The sequence below is a fragment of the Rutilus rutilus genome (genome assembly GCF_951802725.1).
Source record: "Rutilus rutilus genome assembly, chromosome: 1".
In the NCBI taxonomy this organism is placed as follows: domain Eukaryota; kingdom Metazoa; phylum Chordata; class Actinopteri; order Cypriniformes; family Leuciscidae; genus Rutilus; species Rutilus rutilus.
In genome coordinates this window covers 57,682,743-57,699,747 of record NC_140209.1, presented here as the reverse complement: position 1 = coordinate 57,699,747, position 17,005 = coordinate 57,682,743, and positions in this window count along the sequence as shown.

The following is a 17,005-nucleotide window of genomic DNA, read 5'->3' as shown; positions in this document are numbered from 1 at the left end:
CCCAAGGAATCTATTAAGACCAGTTGCATTACAATAGGCCAATTTATTCAAAAGTTATTAGCAGTTTTGTAAATTTTGTTATAACTTTTGACCACTAGGTGGCACTGTCTCGAAATATTTTGGATACCTTCAGGGGATGGTGCTGATGGCACATTCTGAGTTTCGTAATATTAAACTAATGCATTTGTTTAGTATAGCATTTTATTTCACAAAACTGTATTGAAGTCAATGGGAATTTCATGTTTTGTTCTATTATAGCGCCACCAAGAGGCTGAGTCCCACCATTTTTTTACATGTCCTCAGAGTGAGCTCATACATATTTGTGTCGATTTTGGTGAAAATATCTCAATTCGCTTCAGAGTTATAGACATTTATATGAAAAAACACGTAAAAAATTACTGACACATGACTTTGATTGGAATTTACTACCCCTAAACATCAATATTTTCGCATATGGGCATTGGTGTGTAGCTATCGACCTATGTTTCCAAACTTCTGACGGTGGTTTCGTCTCGATCGGACTAGCGGTTTCGAAGATATAGCCAAATGTTTTTTAAGCGTTAAATCACAACGCTACACAAACCGTAAGGCGAAACCTAGCATGTTTGATATCACAGGACTCGGCAACGATTCAGGAGTCTAAAAAGATGAGTTTCGTGAAAATAAGTCGACCACACCCAAAGTTATAAGCATTTGGAAGCATTTGGGGAAAAAAATTCACCACTAGATGGCACTGTTTCGAAACTTCTCAGGCTCCTTCAGGACATCGTGCTGATGACCCATACCGAGTTTCGTAACGATAGGTTCATGCATTCCTAAAATACAGCATTTTAGCACATAATTCAAATTGGGCGACAGCCAAAATGGCTGATCTGGGAAAATTGGATATCAGTCGACTCAGCATGATGCCCTGAATCTAACAAGACCACTTTTATGATTTTTGGACAAACCATTCAGAAGTTATAAGCAAAAACAGCCATTTTTCATATCTCCGGACCAGTAGGTGGCGCTGCGCCGAAACGCAGCATGTAGCCTCAGGTCATGCTTGTGATGACATGTGCCAAGTTTGGTCTGAATCCAATAAAGCGTTGCGGAGATACAGCCTTACGTCTGGTTTCGCAAGCGCTACTTAAAATTTGTTTGTGGGTTTTTTCGAAAATTGCTAAGCGAATCAACTTGAATTCCATAACTTTTTGTCGGCATGGTCTGTAGATGATCTGGTTCAATTTTCATGAAAATCGGAGCAACGGCCTAGGAGGAGTTCGAAAAAGTAGATTTTTCGAAAAATTCAAAATGGCGGACAAATTTCCATGACGGAAAATGACGTCATAGGGTGCAATCGAATCGTCTTGAGCTAGGGAATCAGAAGAAATGGGAATTTTGTTTCTAGCCCTTGTGGTTCAAAAGTTATTAGCATAAACATGAGTGCAAATTTGGACAGCTGGTGGCGCTAGAGGGAATGAGTTGGAGACTCCAAATTTGCTATGGTGACTGTTCAGTCTGCCCTCTATCAGTGTGCCAAATTTCATAACTTTCCCGCAAGCGGTTCTATGGGCTGCCATAGACTCCCAGAGCGGAAGAAAAAGAAGAATTATTTTTGGTACGCCAACAGATACAATAGGTGCCTACGCACATTCTGTGCTTGGCCCCTAATAAAATAATGCAACAAAGTTTGTTTTGGCTGGACAGCACCCAATACACATTCATGAACATATGAATATGAATATATGTCAGGCCACAAATCCACAATAAAACTATGCATTGGCATTTGCTTTGGTGTTGCCACCTCTTGCAAGAAGTTTCAAAAACACAAACATAAAAGTTAAAATATTTGTGTGCGTGTGTGTGTACATTTATACTTTATTAACACATGCATATTTATATATAATTATAAATATGAACATAAAAAGAGAAAAGTGCACAAAAATGTCACATGCATAAAAAGTGGCATTTTCAGTGCATTTTTGTGTTGTCGTTGTTTTTCTTGAAAGCAAGTAAATGTTCAGATGTCTGCAATAACGACAATAAGCAGCAGATGTCAGCATTTATCTTTTGTTTCTGTCCGAGAGCACCTGTCAGAGAGGACGTCTCCGAGATGCTTGAAGAAACCTTCCTGCAAAGCTACCTGAAAAACTATGCGCAAGTGTACCTGGACAAAAGCCGTTTTAAATGCAAAGGGTCGTTACACCATATATTGATTTGAATTAGTTAATAGAAGTTAAATCATACATAAATTCAATTTGTGATTTTATTTTTGAAAGCATTCTCACTTTACAGCATTTTAACACAAGTGCCAGTACTTTTCACAGTACTGTAGCTTTGCAGGAAGGTTTCTTCAAGCATCTCGGAGACGTTCCTACAGTTCTTCTGGATTTAGTCTGTCTCAGTTTTTTCTGTTTCTTCATGTAATCACAGACGGACTCGATGATGGTGAGATCAGATCATACCGGCTGCTGTCAGACTCCTTGTGCATACACAAATCTCACTGGATTATTACAATTAATGGCAAAAAGAATGTTTGGAAATGTAAACTGATATTTCCTACTGACACATATTATATTATATTACATTACATTACATTACATTATATTATTACATTACATTACATTACATTATATTATATTATATAATTTTATATTACATTACATTGTATTTTTTTATCATTTGAATTTCTCACCGTATATTGGATTAGGGTTAGTTCACCCAAAAATGAAAATTCTGTCATCATTAACTCTAACCCTCATGTCGTTCCAAGCCTGTATGAGTTTCTTTATTCTGCTGAGCACAAAAGAAGATATTTTGAAGAATGTCGGTAACCAAACTGTTGATGGGCTCCATTGACTTCAATAGTATATTTTCCCCCCGTTCTGCAGAAGTCTCTGGGGTCCATCAACTGTCTGGTTAGTGTCCAGCAGAGGGCGGCAGGCTACAACATATATGAGACTGGAGGGAAAATTCAGAGCAGCATATTGACATTAATGAATTGCACACTTCAACTCTTCATAGTTTAGACACCTTACAGATATTGTGTTTTTATTTATCAAAATAAGTGAAAACAAGGAGCATACCTTATATTAGGCTATATAAGCCATTTAATTGAAAAGAAAGACAGTTAACATTCTATATTTTTGTTTTGTTTGTAAGTTTTCAGTGATGTTTGAAAATCTTTGTCCAGTAAATAGCAACTGTAAAAGTCGTGGACATTTATTGGTCAAAAGGTGTGAGAACCCCAATCTCTGTTGTTATCACAGCTTGAGTTTCGCAGTCATAAACAGACAGACTGAGATGTGTTCAGTCATGTGTGTGACTATGGTTCCCGGAGTCTTAGCATGCAGCCTGCTGTGTATGTTATTGTGCAGTGTGTGTGTGTGTGTGTGTGTGCGTTCATCCGCTCAGGGACTGTGTTCAGTCAGCACACCTGTGATCTGTTCTGCCACCCAAGCCCTGCGTTTGCTCATTTACCGATGAGTCTGCTGATCTGCCCCGCTGTGTGTGATGTGCGTGAGGAACCGTGTTTATGTGTTTGTGAGTTGTTGAGGTTAACCTCAGGAGGATAAAGTAAACCTGTACATCTGGTTTAATACATTTAAAGTACACTATATATACAATACATGTGTCCCTATCCAGCCTTATACTATGAGCAAAACAGTAAAGATAGAAAACTAATAAATTAATAATTTAAGAGTTAGTTCACCCAAAATTGAATCACCTCATGTCGTTCCAAACCCGTAAGACTTTCGTTCATCTTTGGAACTCAAATTAAGATATTTTTAATGAAATCTAAGAGATTTCTGTCCCTCCATTGACAGTCTACGCAACTACCACTTTGACTCTTCAAAAAGTTAAGAGATCGTAGAACTAATCCAAACGAATTGACCGGTTTAGTCCATTTTTTTTTTTGAAGAGACTCGATCACTTTATATGATGAACATATTGAGTTTAGACTTTTATTCACATATAAAAAATGCATCAACTCACACATCAGTTAATCACACATGGTAAATGGAAGCTCAAGAACCAATGAGGTTCATTCTCGTGTTACGCAGCACGTTTGAGCTTCAGCAAGAGGTTTGTTCTCGTGCTTCAAGCAGGTTCGGTTGAGCTTCTGTTTGATGAATGTTTACATGTGAATAAAATAAATTAAATCTGTTCATCATATAAAGCGATCGAGTCTATTCAGAAAATTTGGAATATACCGCTCAATTCATATGGATTAGTTTTACGATCTTTTTATGAACTTTTTAAAGTGTCAAAGTGGAAGTTGCGTAGACTGTCAATGGAGAGTACAGAACTGGCTCAGATTTCATAAAAAAAATTATAAAATAAAAAAAATCTATATTTGTGTTCAGAATATGAACAAAAGTTTTACGGGTTTGGAACGACATTAGGGTGAGCAATTAATGGTAGAATTTTCAAATTTGCGTGGACTATCCCTTTAAATAAGAAAATCACAAAACCATTGATTGAAACCTCCACACGCTGAGTAAGCAGATAAAAGCGGTCCCCTGTTCCCTGTGTGTTCAAGGGAGCATCTCAAACACCACCGTCTCACTGTCAGCAGAAAGGAGGCAGACAGAGCGAGAGAGAGACATTTAATTAAAACGCACAATTGAGTTTGGTGTCCCGACAGCTTGTTACGCTTTAATAATTCACTGTCCGGTGAAGTCCTGGAGATGTGACGGGTATATGTTGTGTAGAACCCTGTTAGGTAATGAGAAGATCTGGTGGCCAACAGTCGAAACTGAGCCACAGCTGAAACCCAACAGTGACTCCTGTAATCAAGCAGAAACTGGAGCATAGAGGGGAAATGGATGCGAGAACGCCAGCGTTTCGTGTCTGGGCTTGACAGGGCCTGAAATCCACCGGCTAGCGGATAAACAGAACTCCTGGAGCGGGGACTGATCACATGTGTCAGGATAATGCAAAGTCTGGTAGTTTAAAGGGATGGTTCACCCAAAAATGAAAATTAGCCCATGATTTACTCACCCTCAAGTCATCCTAGTCGTACATTCTTCTTTCAGATGAATACAATCATAGTTATATTTAAAAATGTCCTGGATCTTCCCAGCTTTATGGCAGTGAATGGTTGTTTATGTTTTGAATGATAAAAGTGCATCTATCCATGATAAAAGTGCATCTATCCATCATAAAATTGCATCTCTCCATCATAAAAGTGCATCTATCCATGATAAAAGTGCATCTCTCCATCATAAAAGTGCATCTCTCCATCATAAAAGTGCATCTATCCATCATAAAATTGCATCTCTCCATCATAAAAGTGCATCTATCCATGATAAAAGTGCATCTCTCCATCATAAAAGTGCATCTATCCATCATAAAAGAGCATCTATCCATCATAAAAGTGCATCTATCCATCATAAAAGAGCATCTATCCATCATAAAAGTGCATCGATCCATGATAAAAGTGCATCTATCCATCATAAAAGTGCATCTCTCCATCATAAAAGAGCATCTATCCATGATAAAAGTGCATCTATTCATGATAAAAGTGCATCTATCCATCATAAAAGTGCATCTATCCATCATAAAAGTGCATCTATCCATGATAAAAGTGCATCTCTCCATGATAAAAGTGCATCTCTCCATGATAAAAGTGCATCTCTCCATCATAAAAGTGCATCTATCCATCATAAAAGTGCATCTATCCATCATAAAAGTGCATCTATCCATCATAAAAGTGCATCTATCCATGATAAAAGTGCATCTCTCCATCATAAAAGTGCATCTCTCCATCATAAAAGAGCATCTATCCATGATAAAAGTGCAATCTATCCATCATAAAAGTGCATCTATCCATGATAAAAGTGCATCTATCCATGATAAAAGTGCATCCATCCATGATAAAAGTGCATCTATCCATGATAAAAGTGCATCTATCCATGATAAAAGTGCATCTATCCATCATAAAAGAGCATCTATCCATGATAAAAGTGCATCTATCATGATAAAAGTGCATCTATCATCATAAAAGTGCATCTATCCATGATAAAAGTGCATCTATTTATGATAAAAGTGCATCTATCCATCATAAAAGTGCATCCATCCATCATAAAAGTGCATCTATCCATGATAAAACTGCATCTATCCATCATAAAAGTGCATCTATCGATGATAAAAGTGCATCCATCCATCATAAAAGTGCATCTATCCATCATAAAAGTGCATCTATCCATGATAAAACTGCATCTATCCATCATAAAAGAGCATCTATCCATGATAAAACTGCATCTATCCATCATAAAAGTGCATCTATCCATGATAAAAGTGCATCTATCCATCATAAAAGTGCATCTCTCCATCATAAAAGTGCATCTATATATCCATCATAAAAGTGCATCTATCCATGATAAAAGTGCTCCACACGGCTCCGGCGGGTTAATAAAGGCCTTCTGAGGCGAAGCGATGCGTTTGTGTAAGAAAAATATCCATATTTAAAACTTTACCGATTGAAATAACTAGCTTCCGGCAGTCGGCTGTACGCATCGATTTACGGCGAAAGAGTAACACTTGACCTGACGCATGACGTATTGACGAACGCGGAAGCGCAGAGGATAGAGCAAAACAAAACACGAGTCACGAATTAGAAGTCTAAAACAACAATTTTTAAAGAGAAATGTGGGAGGAGCTTGAGTTTGTTGTCCAGGCCTGTGTGTTTGAACCGCGAGAGGCATCAAAGCTTACACTACTCCTACATCCTACGTCACACATCGTCAAGGGTTACTCTTTTGGCGCCAATCGACTTGCGTACGGCCGTCTGGCGGAAGCTAGTTATTTCAATCGGTAAAGTTTTAAATATGGATATTTTTCTAACACGAATGTAGCGCTTCACTTCAGAAGGCCTTTATTAACCCCTGCAGAGCCGTGTGAAGCACTTTTATGATGGATGGATGCACTTTGATGGACTTCAAAACAGAAAGAGTGGGGCTGGCATACTGTTTAATATTGGCTGATACTGAATGGACAATTTAGTCACAGTTGCTGAATCTAACCAAATCCAATCTTACTGAATCTTCAACATGTCATCTGTGCTGCGTGCATTTGGATGACTAAATTTCCAACACAAGGTTTTTCATTATCAAATGAAGTGCTCACAGACATTTGAATAGTCTTTTATTGCCAAATGAGGCATTCCTCAAAATTTGAATGCCTTAAGGACCTGAGTGGGTGATCGGGAACAGCCACAACCAACAGGTCATGACATATGAGGCAAGCAAGAGGAAGTTTAGACAACAAAAAAACAAACTTCTTGGCATATCTGAATCAATTTAGTAGTCTGTACAGAAAAAAAACAGCTTTGGTCATTATTATGGATAATAAGTTATTAATATGGAAGTTATTAATATAATTAATATGGATTTCCAGAATAAGTATTTTTAAGTGTACGTTTTTCCACAAGGGAAACCATAAATCACAAACACAAAACCTCATGACTCCAATGTTTGACATGTTATTAAAAACCCTTACAGCTCCTCAGACAATAACTCGCTTCGCATGTATTTGCTTTTGCAAAGGTGGGTGAATCCAAACAAGAGAATTGACTGATGATTTGCGGTGTATCTAACGCTGTGACATGGAGATATCATTTTGAAGTGATTGGATGTCTTTTCTTTGACACAAGGAACTTTTGAGCTGTTTGAGTCATTCCTAATACACTTCTAAGCTCATAACCTGAGTTGTATTTTGAGGAATTATCTCTATTTTCTAGTATTTCTATAAAAGCGCAGGTACACTTTATTATATAACTTCATTATGGCAAGAAAAATAACAAGAAGCTGCGAACTGAATGTTTTCAGGCGTTATTTATTGCAATTAAATTAAAATGTATTGTAGTTTAAATTTTTATTTAATGCAATTAGTTGAACTTACGAGAATTTTTCATACACTGAGACTAATTATGTAATTTCATAATTACTTCTATTGTCTTTGAAATATGGCTCAAGTTACTGCTGAATGAACAAGCATTTATGATCAACTAAAGTATACTTTAATGTAATTTCTATTGAAACTTGTATGTATTTAAATATATTTCTAATTACACATTTGTAATGATGAAACTTCAATTTAGTACATTTATAATATATTAAGTTTAATATTGAATAATAACACTAGAGTTAGAATTATAATTATGTTTTACATGGGCTTTAGTATGTTAGTCAGCACATTAAAACAAGTGCACTTATTTAACACACAACAAAGGATTATTAAAACATGATTTAAAATGTACTTTAAAGTAAACCTTTCAATTTGTCAGTATTACGCATAAGTATATTAAGAAACAGTCATGAAAGTGTGCTCTCTTTAAGTGCACTTAAGTGTTAAAGGGGTGGTATAATGCCCTTTTTACAAGAAGTAAAATAAGTCTTTAATGTCCCCAGAGTGTGCATGTAAAGTTTTAGCTCAAAATACCCCAAAGATATTTTAATATAGCATGTTCAAATAGTCATTTTTTGAGGGTGAGCGAAAATGCACCGTTTCGTGTCTGTTCCTTTAAATGCAAATGAGCTGCTGCTCCCAGTACAGGGGGCGGAGCTTTAACAGCTCGTGTCCTTTTACCTCACAAAGACATGCACTGAAAAATTCAAAAACCTTTAGCCTTTTATGTTCAAACCGGATTCAGAGAAAGATGGAGAGACTCAAGAAGAAGCTACAACAAGAAGCAACAGGATGTTTCTGAATGGTTAGTTGATGAATTTATGTAGTTTATGTGTAGTTATCTTCTAGTCATTGATTAGCATATTCTTGATAATCTATAAATTGTGTTCCCGGGGGCGGGGTTTATGTAAATTTTAGGGTTTGTGATGTCACTTACCCTGGAGGAATATCCTGTAGTCCCAACCAGCCGTTTGTTGTAGTCCTTAAAAAGCGATTTCTTTAAAAGCAAATATCTCTCTTTGCTTTGAACTTTGAGCGTCATGACTTTGCAGATGTTGTTTATGCTCGAGCAGCAACATTACACATTAGTTAGAAAAGTGAAATCATAATCAACCACCCCTTTAATAACCAATACCTACTAATTTTAATTATTATTATTGCATGACATTACAATAACAACATACACATACAGAGGATCACAATGTATTTAACTATTATCTATTACATTCATAATAGCATCAAAGGAAACAATAAAATACAAATAAAAAAATTATACACGGGATAACTTACAAAAAATTCCAAAAAGAAAAGGATTCAAAAATTTTATAAATCCGTTTTGCATCTTTTAAGGCCTCAATATAATTTTAAATAATATAATTTTAGGTTTATTATAAGTCCATTTCTGTTTGTGTATATGGACCTACTAATGATTATGCTGTTGTTTTCCCACTTAAATGATGTCACTGGGTGATGTCATTATTAAGGAACTGCCTTTTCTTACTCAAAGGGATTTTACAAAAGATTAACAGGATGGAATATGGAATTCAAAATTGAAAGGACATTAAAAAAATATCAAAACAAACCGTACTTTGTTCAACATTAGTCATTTTTCACGTTGGAAACATCAAACCAAAGTAGAACAATTATTAGGCCATCCCCGTGTCTGCTTAATGATTAAATAAATCATATGTGATATCCATATTTAAAAATGATGAATTAAGACACCCCAGACAGCAACATAGTGTCGGCCCAGATCCGGCCCACATCTGGCACACGTTGAACCCACATGTACCAGATGTGGGCCGGATCCAGGCCGACACTACACTGCCGTCTGGGACACGTAAAACGACCTGCATGAGAGGACTGACCGGTATCAGAGCTGATGTCATTCTCAACCTTTGGCTGAGATTTCTCATAATGCATAAGTGTCAGTTTGTAACCCTAGGCAGAGATTAAACAATAGCAGCTGACTCGCTGGCCAGAAGCCCACGCTGCATAATGCATGACAGTCCACCCAACCGTTATCTTCCACAACACTTAAAACTTTTATGACGCTCATGCTTTTTCAGGACTCGGGCAAGCCCAAATTGAATCAGATCTGAATAATAGCACGGCCTGCAGCGGGTAATCCCCTTCATCCGAATCTGTAATTATTGTTTTTCATACTTCATACACCATCTAGCCGAAACAAACACCCTAGAGCTATGAACTAGCCGGTAACGCTGTGTTATCACGGAGGATGAGGTGCCCATTAAAGATTCAGAGACCTTTAATAAGTAAGACGACCCTGACACTTCTTCCTTGGTATGAGTTTTTGGTGACAATGAAGCGAGGTGCATCAATTATTGACCAGCAAGAGACACAGACACAAGACGCTGGAACCAGCCCGTGGATCTACGGCCTTCATCCCACCAGACCAGTTAATCGCCACGGCAGGACAAAAGAAATTTGGCCAGCATTACTTATTTACTTCACTCTTTTGCTGCCTTGATTAGACGTTCTCATCAAATCTTGCTGGGAAGCTCTGCTCGAGTTACAGAGCGATAATCCCATCCATTCTTGCGGTTTCTTCGTGGCCCCATGCATGACTGAGATGTCAAGTGTTCAGGCCACATCTACTGATAACATGCAGTTGATACTGTTCACCGTAGCTTCAGTTAATTACATGGGATTATCATTAAATGTGCATTATATCTCACTGAACCGGTATAGGTGCAGTCATTCTTTATTTATTAGATGCATTGGAATGGAGGTGAAAAGCTGCATGACACTTTAAAACATGGATTTGACATTTAGCCTCTTTTTTTTTTTTACCATATAGTCCTTGATTAAAGTTGACAGCGTATTTAATATAATATAAGGGACACATTTGTATCATGAGAGAATATCAAAAACTAAAGTGTAAAGTAGATGGAGTTTGAATAATTTTGCTTGCGATGCCAAAAGATAAAATCTGAGGACAAGTCTTAAAGTGCCCCATTATGCTATTTTAAAGGTTGCTCATTTTCTCATACAATAGGTTTACATAAAAAAAAAAAAAAAAGAAGAATTTTTTTTTTCTCATAATATACATTGCAGCATCACTATTTTTCTCACCAGTCTGTTGTGATTGGTCTACTCTGCTCTAATTGGTCAGATGACCCAGTCTGTTGTGAATGGTCTACTCTGCTCTGATTGGTCAGATGACCCAGTCTGTTGTGATTGGTCTACTCTGCTCTGATTGGTCAGATGACCCAGTCTGTTGTGATTGGTCTACTCTGCTCTGATTGGTCAGATGGCCCAGTCTGTTGTGATTGGTCTACTCTGCTCTGATTGATCAGATGATCCAGTCTGTTGTGATTGGTCTACTCTGCTCTGATTGGTCAGATGGCCCATTCTGTTGTGATTGGTCTACTCTGCTCTAATTGGTCAGATGGCCCATTCTGTTGTGATTGGTCTACTCTGCTCTGATTGGTCAGATGATCCAGTCTGTTGTGATTGATCTACTCTGCTCTGATTGGTCAGATGATCCAGTCTGTTGTGATTGGTCTACTCTGCTCTGTTTGGTCAGATGATCCAGTCTGTTGTGATTGGTCTACTCTGCTCTGATTGGTTAGATGGCCCAGTCTGTTGTGATTGATCTACTCTGCTCTGATTGGTCAGATGGCCCAGTCTGTTGTGATTGGTCTACTGCTTATATTGCATGTCGGAAACCAAACACCCAACACCATATCTGAACTTCAGCTCCGGATCATCATCAACACACAATACTCGAACTGATACGAACAGTAGCAATGACGTCGTTTTTTCTGCATCCATTTGAGCTTGAGTCCTCATCCTTTGGAAGTAAATGCACAGTGGATTTGCTTTCACAGCACAGAAAACAGTGTCTTCTCGACATATCAACAACACAAACCAAACTCTTCCAGTCTCAGCTAAAACTACAATGTTTAAGAGTCAAAGTAAGACACTGTGTGCGAGCAGCCAATAAAGACCATAGGCGGGCAATATACAAATTTGTTACAAACCTACCTGGGTTTGCTCAGGAAGCAAGACTGAATTACGGAATCAATTTTTGCGTAGTTCTGCCCTATTAAACATAATTTTATGTTGTAAGGTGAGAAAGGTGAGTAAGACTAACTACTAAAAAACAAGAATGGTGGCTAACACATCACATGTCTTGCGATTCAGATATTTGGAAAGACAAATGGCTTTTTGCCTTGATTTGCCTTCTTCTTGTTCTCACTCTGCAGCTTGAGACTGTACAGTAATAATATTACACTGTCACAACTGTCCTGCTCACCTGCCCTTGTCATATGATCCTATTCTACTGTCCAAAGAGTCAGCCTGGACCTGGCGTCTCCGATTTCCTTCCTGTTTACAAGTCATGGTTTCTGATCCTTTAGGGGTCATAGATCTATTGTATCCCTGAATACTGGTATCCATGACTGTCCCAGCCCTATATGTCCCAGCAGGGCCGCATGCACCTCATTTACAGCTCTTACGTTTTTGTAAATTCTCTGCTCATTAATATACACTTGACATTGGTTATTTATTTATGTAACTTTTTTCAGTTCATAAACATGGCAGGATTTTCTTTGACAATGGATTATGATTTTTTTTTCAACTGTTTTGACAAACATTGCATTAACTCAACGCCAATGGTTTTCTGCACATAATTTAATTAGGGATTCTTAAGGAGATGATTATCAGATAAATGATAAAAAAAAATTTTTGCGAAATTAAGACCAAGCAGAAGCCTTTATCACATGCTTCAGCAGTGGGCGGGACAAACACACTAGCGGCAAGGCCATTGGCTGAACGCACATATTGTGATTAATATTCATGAGCCTGCCTCACATTAACCTGACAGGAACTGAGCTTCCGCTGACAATATGCAATCTCCCTGAGGGAAAATGTGTAAAAACTTTACAAAAATTTGTAAGTTAATGTTGTTTACTTATATAAAAGCATACACTGTAAAAATGATATGTTCATTAAGTTGTGAAAACATATGTTTTGTACATTGCTTTAACTCATCAAAATAAGTTAAGCAATTTTCAACTTTTTTATGTTATACAAGATTCAACTAATGTTTTAAGTCAGTTTAATGTAATTTAAGTTGATATAACTTAAATATCCAAGTTGATTGCACTTAAAAAATTTAAGGCAGCAACTTTTTTTTTTACAGTGTATATGTAATTTTTTATATGTTCTTAATATTCCGAAACCTAAAATGACAAATGGGACACACTACGATCTTGCGGGCAAGTCCTGATTTTGCCGAGTTAGACAACATATAAAATTTAAGGCAGCAACTTTTTTTTTTACAGTGTATATGTAATTTTTTATATGTTATAATATTCCGAAACCTAAAATGACAAATGGGACACACTACGATCTTGCGGGCAAGTCCTGATTTTGCCGAGTTAGACAACATATTTTGTTGATCCTGGAACAACATTCCCCTCCGAAAAATGAAATGAAAACAGAATTAAAGCAATGGCTTTTTGCTGCCTGTGCATTTTATAGTTCCTATACAATATACATAATTAACTAACTGATATAATATGCCAACATATTTCAACTTCAAAAACTGCTTTAAAACATACTGATAATCATCATCATAATAATAAGGATTGTAAAATAAAAGGCCTTGATGATTTAAAATGCATCAAAACTGTCCCTTTAAACTGCAGTGGAGCAGCTGAGAAACTGATGAAGCCTAAACTGAGAAGAGATCCCTTAAGATCCCACATTTTGGTGGAATGGGGTGTATGATATTGAGATTCACAATGCAAAGCATGTTATTAATGTCTCTCAGCACAATGTTTAATAATAGAGACAACTTACATACTCAAATTTAACAATATTTGTTTACAGTAAAACGCTATCATTGGAATTTTACAATGTAGACCATGTCAGTTTCTGTAATGACACACACATTTACAGAGAAAAACACAACTTTGAAGTGTTAGAACAGGAAAAGACATAACTTACAGCAAAAATGTAGTACAGTATTTTATTGTAATAATTGCTGTTACTGTTTTTGGTGAAATCCTGGCGAGATCAGCCAGCGCAGGCCTGAAGCAGCAGAGCACTTGCACACAGGCTGCTGGTGTGCTAATGTTAGGGTGTGGTGTGTCTAGTGGTCAACATGCTCGCTCTAATTCTAGGTCCTGTTGTGTAATTCTCAGCTATTAAAGTCTACAGTGAGCTGACTGTTTGGAAAACATGCATTTGTGTAGTAAATGCATTGATACACTGGGGTTGAATTACAGTATGTGTGGTGCCAGAATTCTCCACCGACATCCTGACTGAGAGCAACAGGAAAAACGACCAGAACAACTAACTAAACATGAGTTAGAGGCCAACCATTCCTCATCTATCTATCTATCTATCTATCTGTCTGTCTGTCTGTCTGTCTGTCTGTCTGTCTGTCTGTCTGTCTGTCTGTCTGTCTGTCTGTCTGTCTATCTATCTATCTATCTATCTATCTATCTATCTATCTATCTATCTCTGTCTGTCTGTCTATCTATCTATCTATCTATCTATCTATCTATCTCTGTCTGTCTGTCTGTCTGTCTGTCTGTCTATATATCTATCTATCTGTCTGTCTGTCTGTCTGTCTGTCTATATATCTGTCTGTCTGTATGTCTGTCTGTCTGTCTGTCTGTCTATCTATCTATCTATCTATCTATCTATCTATCTATCTATCTATCTATCTATCTATCTATCTATCTATCTATCTCCGTCCGTCCGTCCGTCCGTCCGTCTGTCTATCTATCTATAGATTTATGCCACAGGCAAAACTGTGCATGCTAACTCTAAGATGATTGACAACAGCCATATTTCTCCTATAATATTTGCTCACACATTGTCTTTGTGCATTGTGTGCTCAAACTGAATGACTCTCTTTATGTGCTCTAGCAGCTAGCTAAGGTAAACACCTAAATTATCAAGCTTTTGTAATAGGATTACTTCTGTGGGCATATCATTTTACAACAAATTTTATTTCAGCGGTAATTAATTAATTGTTTTACTTCATTTATCATAAATCTAGAAATATGATTATAATTATTACAGCTATTATTCTTATATTCTTATTATTCATTTAGCCTATTTATTTCATTGAATTTATAATTTATTACAATATATCATTTTATTACAGTTTTTCTCAGTCGCTTTGGTGCATTTCTCACATCACTATTTACATTTGCACAATAGTTAATGCAGTTCTCAAAACAATTAGTACAAACTGCAAAACCTAGTTGATAACCTGCAAAAGCATGTCACTTTCTCAAAATGGATAGCTCATTCCTCAAAAGCAAGTATTCATGTCAATGAAAGTGTCAGTGTCATCAAGATGAAAAGTCCTGAAACCATCGTTTATGAACAAGATAGTCAAATGGCTTTGTCATGTTTCATTATGACAGTTTACTCTGTAAATGTTTTCCAATGCAAAAAAGTCAGATCTTGGTGACACTACCTGAACATGCTCAAGACAGCACTATATACTATTTGCACAGCCATTTGAAAAATACAGTAAAGTTACACATTACTGTATTTAGTGAGGTACCTGAGTACAAGACACTGAATATGTATGTTTCACATTTTTACTGCATATGCTCTTTGCAATTCTAATTTGTTCACAGCATTGTGCAAAAGAAAAAATACACCCTTATTTACAACAAACATAAACTCCCTTTGGGTAGAGCTGAGCACAACTGTACACAATATTGCAGTACATATTGGAACATACAACATACATAGTACTGTAATCATTCATGTACATCCAGACGTTCCTCATCAGTGAAAGCTGAGATTCACCTGAGAGAAATTGTTCAATTTAGGAGACATTTTCAGGAAAAAAAAGATTTCAAAAAATTTGTAAAATTTGCTTGACAGATTTTGACAACTAGTTCAACATTTTTGTATGTAATGACTCAAGCAATGAAATGAGGACTATTAGTTTTATATGGAGTGACTATTCAGCATTCACAAGTATAGTTAATTTTGACTGACATGACATAAGCAAATGATAATGTTATAAAGCAGCAGAGAGTTGTATGAAAGCAATTGATGCATGTCCAAAAGCATTTGCAATTTGTTGGAAGGAATGAGAAACTGCTACTATGATGTGCACAAATGACTAAATGTTGTGGAGGTTGAACTAACTGTTGTGCAAATGTAAATAGTGATGTGAGAAATGCACCAAAGCAACTGAGAAAAACTGTAATACACTGCAATCTTACATCATCTATACATATCTGTATCTTGCAATCATCAGTGTGAGTGATTCTTTGTGTATGAGGAGTTATTTTATGGCACCTTTATGTTTTATTTCTAGTGAACATTTACCACAGGCCATTTAACTAAGTGAATTCCAGTAGCAACATTTTTATCACTCATCTTACAGTAATTGTAAAGTTTTATTTTCTGAGGACATTTATCAAACCTCATTGTCTCATTCGGATAGGTGTCGTTCACCTCTTCAATATTTTATAACATGAAAATAACACAGACAACATTTGAATGATTTTGATCCATTTATTTATTTCATTATTTATTTATTTATTTATTTATTCACTTAAATAGTTTTCAGGTAGATTTACATTTGGTCAATGCCCATGTGCGCCCCTCTGCATATTCAAAAATCAAATAAAACCTCTGGAGTGGTACAGTATACATCTGCGTGTGCGGACTCTATTGACCGGGGGGTCCCGGGAGTAAAAAGAGTCCTGTGTATGGAGTGACGAGGCTGCTGAACTGAAATGAAATCTGAGTACAAGAGAGGGGTGAGATGTGTACTGATCATTCAGGACAGAACCATCGCCTGGAATTCTGCAAGAGATCAGAGAAAGATTTTCATTACCGTGGGATGTAAACCTGCAGATGCTTCAATAAACAATTTACAGCATAACTTTCTGAATAGTTTAAGCATGTTATTGAATGTGGCAGTGTTCATGTATTTGGTCTACGCTGCTGTGAGCGTGTAATTGAGCGTTTATTGAATTCATATATCTTGTTGCTGCTGCATAAATAGACATACATAGATACTGTAGCTGATATAGGCAGGTGGAGCTGGGGAGGTGGAGGGAGTTCAGCAACACTGAACCAGGATATTTGAATG